The 17,924-nt window shown below is 45.4% G+C and overlaps 8 non-coding genes across 8 annotated transcripts; all 8 read left to right on the forward strand.

Moving 5' to 3' along the window:
• Positions 1-1,499: 1,499 nt before the first annotated feature.
• On the forward strand, positions 1,500-1,570 carry trnag-gcc. Its single transcript has one exon. It is a non-coding gene; the product is annotated as a tRNA-Gly (tRNA).
• Positions 1,571-9,098: 7,528 nt separating this feature from the next.
• On the forward strand, positions 9,099-9,169 carry trnag-gcc. Its single transcript has one exon. It is a non-coding gene; the product is annotated as a tRNA-Gly (tRNA).
• Positions 9,170-10,377: 1,208 nt separating this feature from the next.
• Positions 10,378-10,448, forward strand: trnag-gcc. Its single transcript has one exon. It is a non-coding gene; the product is annotated as a tRNA-Gly (tRNA).
• A 1,208-nt stretch (positions 10,449-11,656) lies between these two features.
• trnag-gcc lies at positions 11,657-11,726 on the forward strand. Its single transcript has one exon. It is a non-coding gene; the product is annotated as a tRNA-Gly (tRNA).
• Positions 11,727-12,934: 1,208 nt separating this feature from the next.
• trnag-gcc lies at positions 12,935-13,005 on the forward strand. The gene has a single exon. It is a non-coding gene; the product is annotated as a tRNA-Gly (tRNA).
• A 1,208-nt stretch (positions 13,006-14,213) lies between these two features.
• trnag-gcc lies at positions 14,214-14,284 on the forward strand. Its single transcript has one exon. It is a non-coding gene; the product is annotated as a tRNA-Gly (tRNA).
• Positions 14,285-15,492: 1,208 nt separating this feature from the next.
• Positions 15,493-15,563, forward strand: trnag-gcc. The gene has a single exon. It is a non-coding gene; the product is annotated as a tRNA-Gly (tRNA).
• A 1,208-nt stretch (positions 15,564-16,771) lies between these two features.
• trnag-gcc lies at positions 16,772-16,842 on the forward strand. Its single transcript has one exon. It is a non-coding gene; the product is annotated as a tRNA-Gly (tRNA).
• Positions 16,843-17,924: the final 1,082 nt, after the last annotated feature.

Consider the following 17,924-nt stretch of genomic DNA (forward strand, 5'->3'; position numbering starts at 1 on the left):
AGAGGCAGAGAAGCACAAGGGGAGGGGGTAAGATGGAATCTAGCAACTTTAGTGACAGATGCTGAAACATAGTTGGCAACATAGGCTGGAATGAGGAGGAAGAAGTTTGAAGGGTAAAACGGCCCAACGGAGTTTGAGAAATTCCTTGTTCCCTGATAGTGGTATTCTTCTCTTTCGTTTAGTCACTCCATCGACTCGTATTGTTTGAGACCGGGAACCCCCTCTAAATCTCTGTCTAAGCATTGGTGGTTCAGTGTAGAATCTCTCCGCCACGCGGGAGGCCCGGGTTCGATTCCGGGCCAATGCATGTTCCATTTTAGGGCGGCAGGTATGTTTTCAGACCTCGCCAGTGACTGTTACTGTAAAAGATTCTTCGGCTAGAGCGGAAGCCAAATTCCTTTTGGACCTTGTGTACATTTTTACTCACGACATGCCACTGACTTTGAGTAAAGCCATGTGTATGCGGAGTACTCTACACTATACACTCAGCTACTGCAGCGACTGAAATGACTGCAACACTCAACAAAGAGCTGCAGTTCGTTTCAGAGTGGTGGCAAGGAGTAAGTTAGCCCTAAATATTTATAAAACTAAAAGCATTGTATTTGGAGCAAAACACTCACTAAACCCTAAACCTCAACTAAATCTTGTAATAAGTCATGTGGAAATGAGCAAGTTGAGATGACTAAACTGCTTGGAGTAACCCTAGATGGTAAACTCTCTAAACATATTGACTCAGTAGTAGCTAAGATGGGAGAAGTCTGTCTATAATAAAGCGATGCTCTGCCTTCTTAACAACACTATCAACAAGGCAGGTCCTACAGGTCCTATTTTTGTCGCACCTTGACTACTGTTCAGTCGTGTGGTCAGTGCACAAAAATGACTTAGGAAAATTGCAATTGGCTCAGAACAGGGCAGCACGGCTGGCCCTTGGATGTACACAGAGAGCTAATATTAATAAATGCATGTCAATCTCTCCTGCTGAAAGTGGAGGAGAGATTGACTTCGTCACTAGTTTTATTTATGAGAGGTATTGACATGTCGAACGCACCGAGCTGTCTGTCTAAACTACTAGCACACAGCTCGGACACGCATACATACCCCACAAACAAGCCACAAGAGGTCTCTTCACAGTCCCTGCAACAGTCACAGCAACTGCGCACACAGGCAGAGAAGCACAAGGGAGGGGGTAAGATGGAATCTAGCACATTTTTCACACTAAATTCTGCAAACGAGAGTGGGAGAAGCTACAGTAACGGCGCACAGAGGCAGAGAAGCACAAGGGGAGGGGTAAGATGGAATCTAGCAACTTTAGTGACAGATTGCTGAAACATAGTTGGCAACATAGGCTGGAATGAGGAGGAAGAAGTTTGAAGGGTAAAACGGCCCAACGGAGTTTGAGAAATTCCTTGTTCCCTGATAGTGGTATTCTTCTCTTTCGTTTAGTCACTCCATCGACTCGTATTGTTTGAGACCGGGAACCCCCTCTAAATCTCTTCTAAGCATTGGTGGTTCAGTGGTAGAATTCTCGTCCTGCCACGCGGGAGGCCCGGGTTCGATTCCGGCCAATGCATGTTCCATTTTAGGGGGCGCAGTAGTGTTTTCAGACCTCGCCAGTGACTGTTACTTGTAAAAGAGTCTTCGGGCTGAGCGAAGCCAAATTCCTTTTGGACCTTGTGTACATTTTTACTCACGACATGCCACTGACTTTGAGTAAAGCCATGTGTATGCGGATGACTCTACACTATACACGTCAGCTACTGCAGCGACTGAAATGACTGCAACACTCAACAAAGAGCTGCAGTTCGTTTCAGAGTGGTGGCAAGGAGTAAGTTGCCCTAAATATTTATAAAACTAAAAGCATTGTATTGGAGCAAAACACTCACTAAACCCTAAACCTCAACTAAATCTTGTAATAAGTCATGTGGAAATTGAGCAAGTTGAGATGACTAAACTGCTTGGAGTAACCCTAGATGGTAAACTCTCTAACATATTGACTCAGTAGTAGCTAAGATGGGGAGAAGTCTGTCTATAATAAAGCGATGCTCTGCCTTCTTAACAACACTACAACAAGGCAGGTCCTACAGGTCCTATTTTTGTCGCACCTTGACTACTGTTCAGTCGTGTGGTCAGGTGCCACAAATGACTTAGGAAAATTGCAATTGGCTCAGAACAGGCAGCACGGCTGGCCCTTGGATGTACACAGAGAGCTAATATTAATAATATGCAGTCAATCTCTCCTGCTGAAAGTGGAGGAGAGATTGACTTCGTCACTAGTTTTTATTTATGAGAGGTATTGAATGTCGAACGCACCGAGCTGTCTGTCTAAACTACTAGCACACAGCTCGGACACGCATACATACCCCACAAGACAACCACAAGAGGTCTCTTCACAGTCCCTGCAACAGTCACAGCAACTGCGCACACAGGCAGAGAAGCACAAGGGGAGGGTAAGATGGAATCTAGCAACATTTTTCACACTAAATTCTGCAAACGAGAGTGGGAGAAGCACAGTAACGGCGCACAGAGGCAGAGAAGCACAAGGGGAGGGGGTAAGATGGAATCTAGCAACTTTAGTGACAGATGCTGAAACATAGTTGGCAACATAGGCTGGAATGAGGAGGAAGAAGTTTGAAGGGTAAAACGGCCAACGGAGTTTAGAAATTCCTTGTTCCCTGATAGTGGTATTCTTCTCTTTCGTTTAGTCACTCCATCGACTCGTATTGTTTGAGACCGGGAACCCCCTCTAAATCTCTGTCTAAGCATTGGTGGTTCAGTGGTAAATTCTCTCCTGCCACGCGGGAGGCCCGGTTCGATTCCGGGCCAATGCATGTTCCATTTTAGGGCGGCAGGTAGTGTTTTCAGACCTCGCCAGTGACTGTTACTTGTAAAAGAGTCTTCGGGCTAGAGCGGAAGCCAAATTCCTTTTGGACCTTGTGTACATTTTTACTCACGACATGCCACTGACTTTGAGTAAGCCATGTGTATGCGGATGACCTACACTATACACGTCAGCTACTGCACGACTGAAATGACTGCAACACTCAACAAAGAGCTGCAGTTCGTTTCAGAGTGGGTGGCAAGGAGTAAGTTAGCCCTAAATATTTATAAAACTAAAAGCATTGTATTTGGAGCAAAACACTCACTAAACCCTAACCTCAACTAAATCTTGTAATAAGTCATGTGGAATTGAGCAAGTTGAGATGACTAAACTGCTTGGAGTAACCCTAGATGGTAACCTCTCTAAACATATTGACTCAGTAGTAGCTAAGATGGGAGAAGTCTGTCTATATAAAGCGATGCTCTGCCTTCTTAACAACACTATCAACAAGGCAGGTCCTACAGTCCTATTTTTGTCGCACCTTGACTACTGTTCAGTCGGTGGTCAGGTGCCACAAAATGACTTAGGAAAATTGCAATTGCTCAGAACAGGGCAGCACCTGGCCCTTGGATGTACACAGAGAGCTAATATTAATAATATGCATGTCAATCTCTCCTGCTGAAAGTGGAGGAGAGATTGACTTCGTCACTAGTTTTATTTATAGAGGTATTGACATGTCGAACGCACCGAGCTGTCTGTCTAAACTACTAGCACACAGCTCGGACACGCATACATACCCCACAAGACAAGCCACAAGAGGTCTCTTCACAGTCCCTGCAACAGTCACAGCAACTGCGCACACAGGCAGAGAAGCACAAGGGGAGGGGGTAAGATGGAATCTAGCAACATTTTTCACACTAAATTCTGCAAACGAGAGTGGGAGAAGCTACAGTAACGGCGCACAGAGCAGAGAAGCACAAGGGGAGGGGGTAGATGAATATCTAGCAACTTTAGTGACAGATGCTGAAACATAGTTGGCAACAAGGCTGGAATGAGGAGGAAGAAGTTTGAAGGTAAAACGGCCCAACGGAGTTTGAGAAATTCCTTGTTCCCTGATAGTGGTATTCTTCTCTTTCGTTTAGTCACTCCATCGACTCGTATTGTTTGAGACCGGGAACCCCCTCTAAATCTCTTTCTAAGCATTGGTGGTTCAGTGGTGAATTCTCGCCTGCCACGCGGGAGGCCCGGGTTGTCGATCCGGCCAATGCATGTTCCATTTTAGGCGGCAGGTAGTGTTTTCAGACCTCGCCAGTGACTGTTACTTGTAAAGAGTCTTCGGGCTAGAGCGGAAGCCAAATTCCTTTTGACCTTGTGTACATTTTTACTCACGACATGCACTGACTTTGAGTAAAGCCATGTGTATGCGGAGGACTCTACACTATACACGTCAGCTACTGCAGCGACTGAAATGACTGCAACACTCAACAAAGAGCTGCAGTTCGTTTCAGAGTGGGTGGCAAGGAGTAAGTTAGCCCTAAATATTTATAAAACTAAAAGCATTGTATTTGGAGCAAAACACTCACTAAACCCTAAACCTCAACTAAATCTTGTAATAAGTCATGTGAAATTGAGCAAGTTGAGATGACTAAACTGCTTGGAGTACCCTAGATGGTAACCTCTCTAAACATATTGACTCAGTAGTAGCTAAGATGGGGAGAAGTCTGTCTATAATAAAGCGATGCTCTGCCTTCTTAACAACACTATCAACAAGGCAGGTCCTACAGGTCCTATTTTTGTCGCACCTTGACTACTGTTCAGTCGTGTGGTCAGGTGCCACAAAAATGACTTAGGAAAATTGCAATTGGCTCAGAACAGGGCAGCACGGCTGGCCCTTGGATGTACACAGAGAGCTATATTAATAATATGCATGTCAATCTCTCCTGCTGAAAGTGGAGGAGAGATTGACTTCGTCACTAGTTTTATTTATGAGAGGTATTGACATGTCGAACGCACCGAGCTGTCTGTCTAAACTACTAGCACACAGCTCGGACACGCATCATACCCCACAAGACAGCCACAAGAGGTCTCTTCACAGTCCCTGCAACAGTCACAGCAACTGCGCACACGGCAGAGAAGCACAAGGGGAGGGGGTAAGATGAATCTAGCAACATTTTTCACACTAAATTCTGCAAACAGAGTGGGAAAGCTACAGTAACGGCGCACAGAGGCAGAGAAGCACAAGGGGAGGGGTAAGATGGAATCTAGCAACTTTAGTGACAGATGCTGAAACATAGTTGGCAACATAGGCTGGAATGAGGAGGAAGAAGTTTGAAGGGTAAAACGGCCCAACGGAGTTTGAGAAATTCCTTGTTCCCTGATAGTGGTATTCTTCTCTTTCGTTTAGCACTCATCGATTCGTATTGTTTGAGACCGGAACCCCCTCTAAATCTCTGTCTAAGCATTGGTGGTTCAGTGGTAGAATTCTCCCTGCCACGCGGGAGGCCCGGGTTGATTCCGGGCCAATGCATGTTCCATTTTAGGGCGGCAGGTAGTGTTTTCAGACCTCGCCATGACTGTTACTTGTAAAAGAGTCTTCGGGCTAGAGCGGAAGCCAAATTCCTTTTGGACCTTGTTACATTTTTACTCACGACATGCCACTGACTTTGAGTAAAGCCATGTGTATGCGGATGACTCTACACTATACACGTCAGCTACTGCAGCGACTGAAATGACTGCAACACTCAACAAAGAGCTGCAGTTCGTTTCAGAGTGGGTGGCAAGGAGTAAGTTAGCCCTAAATATTTATAAAACTAAAAGCATTGTATTTGGACAAAACACTCACTAAACCCTAAACCTCAACTAAATCTTGTAATAAGTCATGTGGAAATTGAGCAAGTTGAGATGACTAAACTGCTTGGAGTAACCCTAGATTGTAAACTCTCTAAACATATTGACTCAGTAGTAGCTAAATGGGGAGAAGTCTGTCTATAATAAACGATGCTCTGCCTTCTTAACAACACTATCAACAAGGCAGGTCCTACAGGTCCTATTTTTGTCGCACCTTGACTACTGTTCAGTCGTGTGGTCAGGTGCCACAAAATGACTTAGGAAAATTGCAATTGGCTCAGAACAGGGCAGCACGGCTGGCCTTGGATGTACACAGAGAGCTAATATTAATAATATGCTGTCAATCTCTCCTGACTGAAAGTGGAGGAGATTGACTTCGTCACTAGTTTTATTTAGAGAGGTATTGACATGTCGAACGCACCGAGCTGTCTGTCTAAACTACTAGCACACAGCTCGGACACGCATACATACCCCACAAGACAAGCCACAAGAGGTCTCTTCACAGTCCCTGCAACAGTCACAGCAACTGCGCACACAGGCAGAGAAGCACAAGGGGAGGGGGTAAGATGGAATCTAGCAACATTTTTCACACTAAATTCTGCAAACGAGAGTGGGAGAAGCTACAGTAACGGCGCACAGAGGCAGAGAAGCACAAGGGGAGGGGGTAAGATGGAATCTAGCAACTTATTGACAGATGCTGAAACATAGTTGGCAACATAGGCTGAATGAGGAGGAAGAAGTTTGAAGGGTAAAACGGCCCAACGGAGTTTGAGAAATTCCTTGTTCCCTGATAGTGGTATTCTTCTCTTTCGTTTAGTCACTCCTCGACTCGTATTGTTTGAGACCGGGAACCCCCTCTAAATCTCTGTCTAAGCATTGGTGGTTCAGTGGTAAATTCTGCTCCTCCCGCGGGAGGCCCGGGTTCGATTCCGGGCCAATGCATGTTCCATTTTAGGGCGGCAGGTAGTGTTTTCAGACCTCGCCAGTGACTGTTACTTGTAAAAGAGTCTTCGGGCTAGAGCGGAAGCCAAATTCCTTTTGGACCTTGTGTACATTTTTACTCACGACATGCCACTTGACTTTGAGTAAAGCCATGTGTATGCGGATGACTCTACACTATACACGTCAGCTACTGCAGCGACTGAAATGACTGCAACACTCAACAAAGAGCTGCAGTTCGTTTCAGAGTGGGTGGCAAGAGTAAGTTAGCCCTAATATTTATAAAACTAAAAGCATTGTATTTGGAGCAAAACACTCACTAAACCCTAAACCTCAACTAATCTTGTAATAAGTCATGTGGAAATTGAGCAAGTTGAGATGACTAAACTGCTTGGAGTAACCCAGATTGTAAACTCTCTAAACATTGACTCAGTAGTAGCTAAGATGGGGAGAAGTCTGTCTATAATAAAGCGATGCTCTGCCTTCTTAACAACACTATCAACAAGGCAGGTCCTACAGGTCCTATTTTTGTCGCACCTTGACTACTGTTCAGTCGTGTGGTCAGGTGCCACAAAAATGATTAGGAAAATTGCAATTGGCTCAGAACAGGGCAGCACGGCTGGCCCTTGGATGTACACGAGAGCTAATATTAATAATATGCATGTCAATCTCTCCTGACTGAAAGTGAGGAGAGATTGACTTCTCACTAGTTTTATTTATGAGAGGTATTGACATGTCGAACGCACCGAGCTGTCTGTCTAAACTACTAGCACACAGCTCGGACACGCATACATACCCCACAAGACAAGCCACAAGACAACAGCCACAAGAGGTCTCTTCACAGTCCCTGCAACAGTCACAGCAACTGCGCACACAGGCAGAGAAGCACAAGGGGAGGGGGTAAGATGGAATCTAGCAACATTTTTCACACTAAATTCTGCAAACGAGAGTGGGAGAAGCTACAGTAACGGCGCACAGAGGCAGAGAAGCACAAGGGGAGGGGGTAAGATGGAATCTAGCAACTTTAGTGACAGATTGCTGAAACATAGTTGGCAACATAGGCTGGAATGAGGAGGAAGAAGTTTGAAGGGTAAAACGGCCCAACGGAGTTTGAGAAATTCCTTGTTCCCTGATAGTGGTATTCTTCTCTTTCGTTTAGTCACTCCATCGACTCGTATTGTTTGAGACCGGGAACCCCCTCTAAATCTCTGTCTAAGCATTGGTGGTTCAGTGGTAGAATTCTCTCCTGCCACGCGGGAGGCCCGGGTTCGATTCCGGCCAATGCATGTTCCATTTTAGGGCGGCAGGTAGTGTTTTCAGACCTCGCCAGTGACTGTTACTTGTAAAAGAGTCTTCGGGCTAGAGCGGAAGCCAAATTCCTTTTGGACCTTGTGTACATTTTTACTCACGACATGCCACTGACTTTGAGTAAAGCCATGTGTATGCGGATGACTCTACACTATACACGTCAGCTACTGCAGCGACTGAAATGACTGCAACACTCAACAAAGAGCTGCAGTTCGTTTCAGAGTGGGTGGCAAGGAGTAAGTTAGCCCTAAATATTTATAAAACTAAAAGCATTGTATTTGGAGCAAAACACTCACTAAACCCTAAACCTCAACTAAATCTTGTAATAAGTCATGTGGAAATTGAGCAAGTTGAGATGACTAAACTGCTTGGAGTAACCCTAGATTGTAAACTCTCTAAACATATTGACTCAGTAGTAGCTAAGATGGGGAGAAGTCTGTCTATAATAAAGCGATGCTCTGCCTTCTTAACAACACTATCAACAAGGCAGGTCCTACAGGTCCTATTTTTGTCGCACCTTGACTACTGTTCAGTCGTGTGGTCAGGTGCCACAAAAATGACTTAGGAAAATTGCAATTGGCTCAGAACAGGGCAGCACGGCTGGCCCTTGGATGTACACAGAGAGCTAATATTAATAATATGCATGTCAATCTCTCCTGACTGAAAGTGGAGGAGAGATTGACTTCGTCACTAGTTTTATTTATGAGAGGTATTGACATGTCGAACGCACCGAGCTGTCTGTCTAAACTACTAGCACACAGCTCGGACACGCATACATACCCCACAAGACAAGCCACAAGAGGTCTCTTCACAGTCCCTGCAACAGTCACAGCAACTGCGCACACAGGCAGAGAAGCACAAGGGGAGGGGGTAAGATGGAATCTAGCAACATTTTTCACACTAAATTCTGCAAACGAGAGTGGGAGAAGCTACAGTAACGGCGCACAGAGGCAGAGAAGCACAAGGGGAGGGGGTAAGATGGAATCTAGCAACTTTAGTGACAGATTGCTGAAACATAGTTGGCAACATAGGCTGGAATGAGGAGGAAGAAGTTTGAAGGGTAAAACGGCCCAACGGAGTTTGAGAAATTCCTTGTTCCCTGATAGTGGTATTCTTCTCTTTCGTTTAGTCACTCCATCGACTCGTATTGTTTGAGACCGGGAACCCCCTCTAAATCTCTGTCTAAGCATTGGTGGTTCAGTGGTAGAATTCTCTCCTGCCACGCGGGAGGCCCGGGTTCGATTCCGGGCCAATGCATGTTCCATTTTAGGGCGGCAGGTAGTGTTTTCAGACCTCGCCAGTGACTGTTACTTGTAAAAGAGTCTTCGGGCTAGAGCGGAAGCCAAATTCCTTTTGGACCTTGTGTACATTTTTACTCACGACATGCCACTGACTTTGAGTAAAGCCATGTGTATGCGGATGACTCTACACTATACACGTCAGCTACTGCAGCGACTGAAATGACTGCAACACTCAACAAAGAGCTGCAGTTCGTTTCAGAGTGGGTGGCAAGGAGTAAGTTAGCCCTAAATATTTATAAAACTAAAAGCATTGTATTTGGAGCAAAACACTCACTAAACCCTAAACCTCAACTAAATCTTGTAATAAGTCATGTGGAAATTGAGCAAGTTGAGATGACTAAACTGCTTGGAGTAACCCTAGATTGTAAACTCTCTAAACATATTGACTCAGTAGTAGCTAAGATGGGGAGAAGTCTGTCTATAATAAAGCGATGCTCTGCCTTCTTAACAACACTATCAACAAGGCAGGTCCTACAGGTCCTATTTTTGTCGCACCTTGACTACTGTTCAGTCGTGTGGTCAGGTGCCACAAAAATGACTTAGGAAAATTGCAATTGGCTCAGAACAGGGCAGCACGGCTGGCCCTTGGATGTACACAGAGAGCTAATATTAATAATATGCATGTCAATCTCTCCTGACTGAAAGTGGAGGAGAGATTGACTTCGTCACTAGTTTTATTTATGAGAGGTATTGACATGTCGAACGCACCGAGCTGTCTGTCTAAACTACTAGCACACAGCTCGGACACGCATACATACCCCACAAGACAAGCCACAAGAGGTCTCTTCACAGTCCCTGCAACAGTCACAGCAACTGCGCACACAGGCAGAGAAGCACAAGGGGAGGGGGTAAGATGGAATCTAGCAACATTTTTCACACTAAATTCTGCAAACGAGAGTGGGAGAAGCTACAGTAACGGCGCACAGAGGCAGAGAAGCACAAGGGGAGGGGGTAAGATGGAATCTAGCAACTTTAGTGACAGATTGCTGAAACATAGTTGGCAACATAGGCTGGAATGAGGAGGAAGAAGTTTGAAGGGTAAAACGGCCCAACGGAGTTTGAGAAATTCCTTGTTCCCTGATAGTGGTATTCTTCTCTTTCGTTTAGTCACTCCATCGACTCGTATTGTTTGAGACCGGGAACCCCCTCTAAATCTCTGTCTAAGCATTGGTGGTTCAGTGGTAGAATTCTCTCCTGCCACGCGGGAGGCCCGGGTTCGATTCCGGGCCAATGCATGTTCCATTTTAGGGCGGCAGGTAGTGTTTTCAGACCTCGCCAGTGACTGTTACTTGTAAAAGAGTCTTCGGGCTAGAGCGGAAGCCAAATTCCTTTTGGACCTTGTGTACATTTTTACTCACGACATGCCACTGACTTTGAGTAAAGCCATGTGTATGCGGATGACTCTACACTATACACGTCAGCTACTGCAGCGACTGAAATGACTGCAACACTCAACAAAGAGCTGCAGTTCGTTTCAGAGTGGGTGGCAAGGAGTAAGTTAGCCCTAAATATTTATAAAACTAAAAGCATTGTATTTGGAGCAAAACACTCACTAAACCCTAAACCTCAACTAAATCTTGTAATAAGTCATGTGGAAATTGAGCAAGTTGAGATGACTAAACTGCTTGGAGTAACCCTAGATTGTAAACTCTCTAAACATATTGACTCAGTAGTAGCTAAGATGGGGAGAAGTCTGTCTATAATAAAGCGATGCTCTGCCTTCTTAACAACACTATCAACAAGGCAGGTCCTACAGGTCCTATTTTTGTCGCACCTTGACTACTGTTCAGTCGTGTGGTCAGGTGCCACAAAAATGACTTAGGAAAATTGCAATTGGCTCAGAACAGGGCAGCACGGCTGGCCCTTGGATGTACACAGAGAGCTAATATTAATAATATGCATGTCAATCTCTCCTGACTGAAAGTGGAGGAGAGATTGACTTCGTCACTAGTTTTATTTATGAGAGGTATTGACATGTCGAACGCACCGAGCTGTCTGTCTAAACTACTAGCACACAGCTCGGACACGCATACATACCCCACAAGACAAGCCACAAGAGGTCTCTTCACAGTCCCTGCAACAGTCACAGCAACTGCGCACACAGGCAGAGAAGCACAAGGGGAGGGGGTAAGATGGAATCTAGCAACATTTTTCACACTAAATTCTGCAAACGAGAGTGGGAGAAGCTACAGTAACGGCGCACAGAGGCAGAGAAGCACAAGGGGAGGGGGTAAGATGGAATCTAGCAACTTTAGTGACAGATCGCTGAAACATAGTTGGCAACATAGGCTGGAATGAGGAGGAAGAAGTTTGAAGGGTAAAACGGCCCAACGGAGTTTGAGAAATTCCTTGTTCCCTGATAGTGGTATTCTTCTCTTTCGTTTAGTCACTCCATCGACTCGTATTGTTTGAGACCGGGAACCCCCTCTAAATCTCTGTCTAAGCATTGGTGGTTCAGTGGTAGAATTCTCGCCTGCCACGCGGGAGGCCCGGGTTCGATTCCGGCCAATGCATGTTCCATTTTAGGGCGGCAGGTAGTGTTTTCAGACCTCGCCAGTGACTGTTACTTGTAAAAGAGTCTTCGGGCTAGAGCGGAAGCCAAATTCCTTTTGGACCTTGTGTACATTTTTACTCACGACATGCCACTGACTTTGAGTAAAGCCATGTGTATGCGGATGACTCTACACTATACACGTCAGCTACTGCAGCGACTGAAATGACTGCAACACTCAACAAAGAGCTGCAGTTCGTTTCAGAGTGGGTGGCAAGGAGTAAGTTAGCCCTAAATATTTATAAAACTAAAAGCATTGTATTTGGAGCAAAACACTCACTAAACCCTAAACCTCAACTAAATCTTGTAATAAGTCATGTGGAAATTGAGCAAGTTGAGATGACTAAACTGCTTGGAGTAACCCTAGATTGTAAACTCTCTAAACATATTGACTCAGTAGTAGCTAAGATGGGGAGAAGTCTGTCTATAATAAAGCGATGCTCTGCCTTCTTAACAACACTATCAACAAGGCAGGTCCTACAGGTCCTATTTTTGTCGCACCTTGACTACTGTTCAGTCGTGTGGTCAGGTGCCACAAAAATGACTTAGGAAAATTGCAATTGGCTCAGAACAGGGCAGCACGGCTGGCCCTTGGATGTACACAGAGAGCTAATATTAATAATATGCATGTCAATCTCTCCTGACTGAAAGTGGAGGAGAGATTGACTTCGTCACTAGTTTTATTTATGAGAGGTATTGACATGTCGAACGCACCGAGCTGTCTGTCTAAACTACTAGCACACAGCTCGGACACGCATACATACCCCACAAGACAAGCCACAAGAGGTCTCTTCACAGTCCCTGCAACAGTCACAGCAACTGCGCACACAGGCAGAGAAGCACAAGGGGAGGGGGTAAGATGGAATCTAGCAACATTTTTCACACTAAATTCTGCAAACGAGAGTGGGAGAAGCTACAGTAACGGCGCACAGAGGCAGAGAAGCACAAGGGGAGGGGGTAAGATGGAATCTAGCAACTTTAGTGACAGATTGCTGAAACATAGTTGGCAACATAGGCTGGAATGAGGAGGAAGAAGTTTGAAGGGTAAAACGGCCCAACGGAGTTTGAGAAATTCCTTGTTCCCTGATAGTGGTATTCTTCTCTTTCGTTTAGTCACTCCATCGACTCGTATTGTTTGAGACCGGGAACCCCCTCTAAATCTCTGTCTAAGCATTGGTGGTTCAGTGGTAGAATTCTCGCCTGCCACGCGGGAGGCCCGGGTTCGATTCCCGGCCAATGCATGTTCCATTTTAGGGCGGCAGGTAGTGTTTTCAGACCTCGCCAGTGACTGTTACTTGTAAAAGAGTCTTCGGGCTAGAGCGGAAGCCAAATTCCTTTTGGACCTTGTGTACATTTTTACTCACGACATGCCACTGACTTTGAGTAAAGCCATGTGTATGCGGATGACTCTACACTATACACGTCAGCTACTGCAGCGACTGAAATGACTGCAACACTCAACAAAGAGCTGCAGTTCGTTTCAGAGTGGGTGGCAAGGAGTAAGTTAGCCCTAAATATTTATAAAACTAAAAGCATTGTATTTGGAGCAAAACACTCACTAAACCCTAAACCTCAACTAAATCTTGTAATAAGTCATGTGGAAATTGAGCAAGTTGAGATGACTAAACTGCTTGGAGTAACCCTAGATTGTAAACTCTCTAAACATATTGACTCAGTAGTAGCTAAGATGGGGAGAAGTCTGTCTATAATAAAGCGATGCTCTGCCTTCTTAACAACACTATCAACAAGGCAGGTCCTACAGGTCCTATTTTTGTCGCACCTTGACTACTGTTCAGTCGTGTGGTCAGGTGCCACAAAAATGACTTAGGAAAATTGCAATTGGCTCAGAACAGGGCAGCACGGCTGGCCCTTGGATGTACACAGAGAGCTAATATTAATAATATGCATGTCAATCTCTCCTGGCTGAAAGTGGAGGAGAGATTGACTTCGTCACTAGTTTTATTTATGAGAGGTATTGACATGTCGAACGCACCGAGCTGTCTGTCTAAACTACTAGCACACAGCTCGGACACGCATACATACCCCACAAGACAAGCCACAAGAGGTCTCTTCACAGTCCCTGCAACAGTCACAGCAACTGCGCACACAGGCAGAGAAGCACAAGGGGAGGGGGTAAGATGGAATCTAGCAACATTTTTCACACTAAATTCTGCAAACGAGAGTGGGAGAAGCTACAGTAACGGCGCACAGAGGCAGAGAAGCACAAGGGGAGGGGGTAAGATGGAATCTAGCAACTTTAGTGACAGATCGCTGAAACATAGTTGGCAACATAGGCTGGAATGAGGAGGAAGAAGTTTGAAGGGTAAAACGGCCCAACGGAGTTTGAGAAATTCCTTGTTCCCTGATAGTGGTATTCTTCTCTTTCGTTTAGTCACTCCATCGACTCGTATTGTTTGAGACCGGGAACCCCCTCTAAATCTCTGTCTAAGCATTGGTGGTTCAGTGGTAGAATTCTCGCCTGCCACGCGGGAGGCCCGGGTTCGATTCCCGGCCAATGCATGTTCCATTTTAGGGCGGCAGGTAGTGTTTTCAGACCTCGCCAGTGACTGTTACTTGTAAAAGAGTCTTCGGGCTAGAGCGGAAGCCAAATTCCTTTTGGACCTTGTGTACATTTTTACTCACGACATGCCACTGACTTTGAGTAAAGCCATGTGTATGCGGATGACTCTACACTATACACGTCAGCTACTGCAGCGACTGAAATGACTGCAACACTCAACAAAGAGCTGCAGTTCGTTTCAGAGTGGGTGGCAAGGAGTAAGTTAGCCCTAAATATTTATAAAACTAAAAGCATTGTATTTGGAGCAAAACACTCACTAAACCCTAAACCTCAACTAAATCTTGTAATAAGTCATGTGGAAATTGAGCAAGTTGAGATGACTAAACTGCTTGGAGTAACCCTAGATTGTAAACTCTCTAAACATATTGACTCAGTAGTAGCTAAGATGGGGAGAAGTCTGTCTATAATAAAGCGATGCTCTGCCTTCTTAACAACACTATCAACAAGGCAGGTCCTACAGGTCCTATTTTTGTCGCACCTTGACTACTGTTCAGTCGTGTGGTCAGGTGCCACAAAAATGACTTAGGAAAATTGCAATTGGCTCAGAACAGGGCAGCACGGCTGGCCCTTGGATGTACACAGAGAGCTAATATTAATAATATGCATGTCAATCTCTCCTGACTGAAAGTGGAGGAGAGATTGACTTCGTCACTAGTTTTATTTATGAGAGGTATTGACATGTCGAACGCACCGAGCTGTCTGTCTAAACTACTAGCACACAGCTCGGACACGCATACATACCCCACAAGACAAGCCACAAGAGGTCTCTTCACAGTCCCTGCAACAGTCACAGCAACTGCGCACACAGGCAGAGAAGCACAAGGGGAGGGGGTAAGATGGAATCTAGCAACATTTTTCACACTAAATTCTGCAAACGAGAGTGGGAGAAGCTACAGTAACGGCGCACAGAGGCAGAGAAGCACAAGGGGAGGGGGTAAGATGGAATCTAGCAACTTTAGTGACAGATCGCTGAAACATAGTTGGCAACATAGGCTGGAATGAGGAGGAAGAAGTTTGAAGGGTAAAACGGCCCAACGGAGTTTGAGAAATTCCTTGTTCCCTGATAGTGGTATTCTTCTCTTTCGTTTAGTCACTCCATCGACTCGTATTGTTTGAGACCGGGAACCCCCTCTAAATCTCTGTCTAAGCATTGGTGGTTCAGTGGTAGAATTCTCGCCTGCCACGCGGGAGGCCCGGGTTCGATTCCCGGCCAATGCATGTTCCATTTTAGGGCGGCAGGTAGTGTTTTCAGACCTCGCCAGTGACTGTTACTTGTAAAAGAGTCTTCGGGCTAGAGCGGAAGCCAAATTCCTTTTGGACCTTGTGTACATTTTTACTCACGACATGCCACTGACTTTGAGTAAAGCCATGTGTATGCGGATGACTCTACACTATACACGTCAGCTACTGCAGCGACTGAAATGACTGCAACACTCAACAAAGAGCTGCAGTTCGTTTCAGAGTGGGTGGCAAGGAGTAAGTTAGCCCTAAATATTTATAAAACTAAAAGCATTGTATTTGGAGCAAAACACTCACTAAACCCTAAACCTCAACTAAATCTTGTAATAAGTCATGTGGAAATTGAGCAAGTTGAGATGACTAAACTGCTTGGAGTAACCCTAGATTGTAAACTCTCTAAACATATTGACTCAGTAGTAGCTAAGATGGGGAGAAGTCTGTCTATAATAAAGCGATGCTCTGCCTTCTTAACAACACTATCAACAAGGCAGGTCCTACAGGTCCTATTTTTGTCGCACCTTGACTACTGTTCAGTCGTGTGGTCAGGTGCCACAAAAATGACTTAGGAAAATTGCAATTGGCTCAGAACAGGGCAGCACGGCTGGCCCTTGGATGTACACAGAGAGCTAATATTAATAATATGCATGTCAATCTCTCCTGGCTGAAAGTGGAGGAGAGATTGACTTCGTCACTAGTTTTATTTATGAGAGGTATTGACATGTCGAACGCACCGAGCTGTCTGTCTAAACTACTAGCACACAGCTCGGACACGCATACATACCCCACAAGACAAGCCACAAGAGGTCTCTTCACAGTCCCTGCAACAGTCACAGCAACTGCGCACACAGGCAGAGAAGCACAAGGGGAGGGGGTAAGATGGAATCTAGCAACATTTTTCACACTAAATTCTGCAAACGAGAGTGGGAGAAGCTACAGTAACGGCGCACAGAGGCAGAGAAGCACAAGGGGAGGGGGTAAGATGGAATCTAGCAACTTTAGTGACAGATCGCTGAAACATAGTTGGCAACATAGGCTGGAATGAGGAGGAAGAAGTTTGAAGGGTAAAACGGCCCAACGGAGTTTGAGAAATTCCTTGTTCCCTGATAGTGGTATTCTTCTCTTTCGTTTAGTCACTCCATCGACTCGTATTGTTTGAGACCGGGAACCCCCTCTAAATCTCTGTCTAAGCATTGGTGGTTCAGTGGTAGAATTCTCGCCTGCCACGCGGGAGGCCCGGGTTCGATTCCCGGCCAATGCATGTTCCATTTTAGGGCGGCAGGTAGTGTTTTCAGACCTCGCCAGTGACTGTTACTTGTAAAAGAGTCTTCGGGCTAGAGCGGAAGCCAAATTCCTTTTGGACCTTGTGTACATTTTTACTCACGACATGCCACTGACTTTGAGTAAAGCCATGTGTATGCGGATGACTCTACACTATACACGTCAGCTACTGCAGCGACTGAAATGACTGCAACACTCAACAAAGAGCTGCAGTTCGTTTCAGAGTGGGTGGCAAGGAGTAAGTTAGCCCTAAATATTTATAAAACTAAAAGCATTGTATTTGGAGCAAAACACTCACTAAACCCTAAACCTCAACTAAATCTTGTAATAAGTCATGTGGAAATTGAGCAAGTTGAGATGACTAAACTGCTTGGAGTAACCCTAGATTGTAAACTCTCTAAACATATTGACTCAGTAGTAGCTAAGATGGGGAGAAGTCTGTCTATAATAAAGCGATGCTCTGCCTTCTTAACAACACTATCAACAAGGCAGGTCCTACAGGTCCTATTTTTGTCGCACCTTGACTACTGTTCAGTCGTGTGGTCAGGTGCCACAAAAATGACTTAGGAAAATTGCAATTGGCTCAGAACAGGGCAGCACGGCTGGCCCTTGGATGTACACAGAGAGCTAATATTAATAATATGCATGTCAATCTCTCCTGGCTGAAAGTGGAGGAGAGATTGACTTCGTCACTAGTTTTATTTATGAGAGGTATTGACATGTCGAACGCACCGAGCTGTCTGTCTAAACTACTAGCACACAGCTCGGACACGCATACATACCCCACAAGACAAGCCACAAGAGGTCTCTTCACAGTCCCTGCAACAGTCACAGCAACTGCGCACACAGGCAGAGAAGCACAAGGGGAGGGGGTAAGATGGAATCTAGCAACATTTTTCACACTAAATTCTGCAAACGAGAGTGGGAGAAGCTACAGTAACGGCGCACAGAGGCAGAGAAGCACAAGGGGAGGGGGTAAGATGGAATCTAGCAACTTTAGTGACAGATCGCTGAAACATAGTTGGCAACATAGGCTGGAATGAGGAGGAAGAAGTTTGAAGG

The sequence above is a fragment of the Salvelinus namaycush genome, chromosome 21 (genome assembly GCF_016432855.1).
Source record: "Salvelinus namaycush isolate Seneca chromosome 21, SaNama_1.0, whole genome shotgun sequence".
NCBI classification, from domain to species: domain Eukaryota; kingdom Metazoa; phylum Chordata; class Actinopteri; order Salmoniformes; family Salmonidae; genus Salvelinus; species Salvelinus namaycush.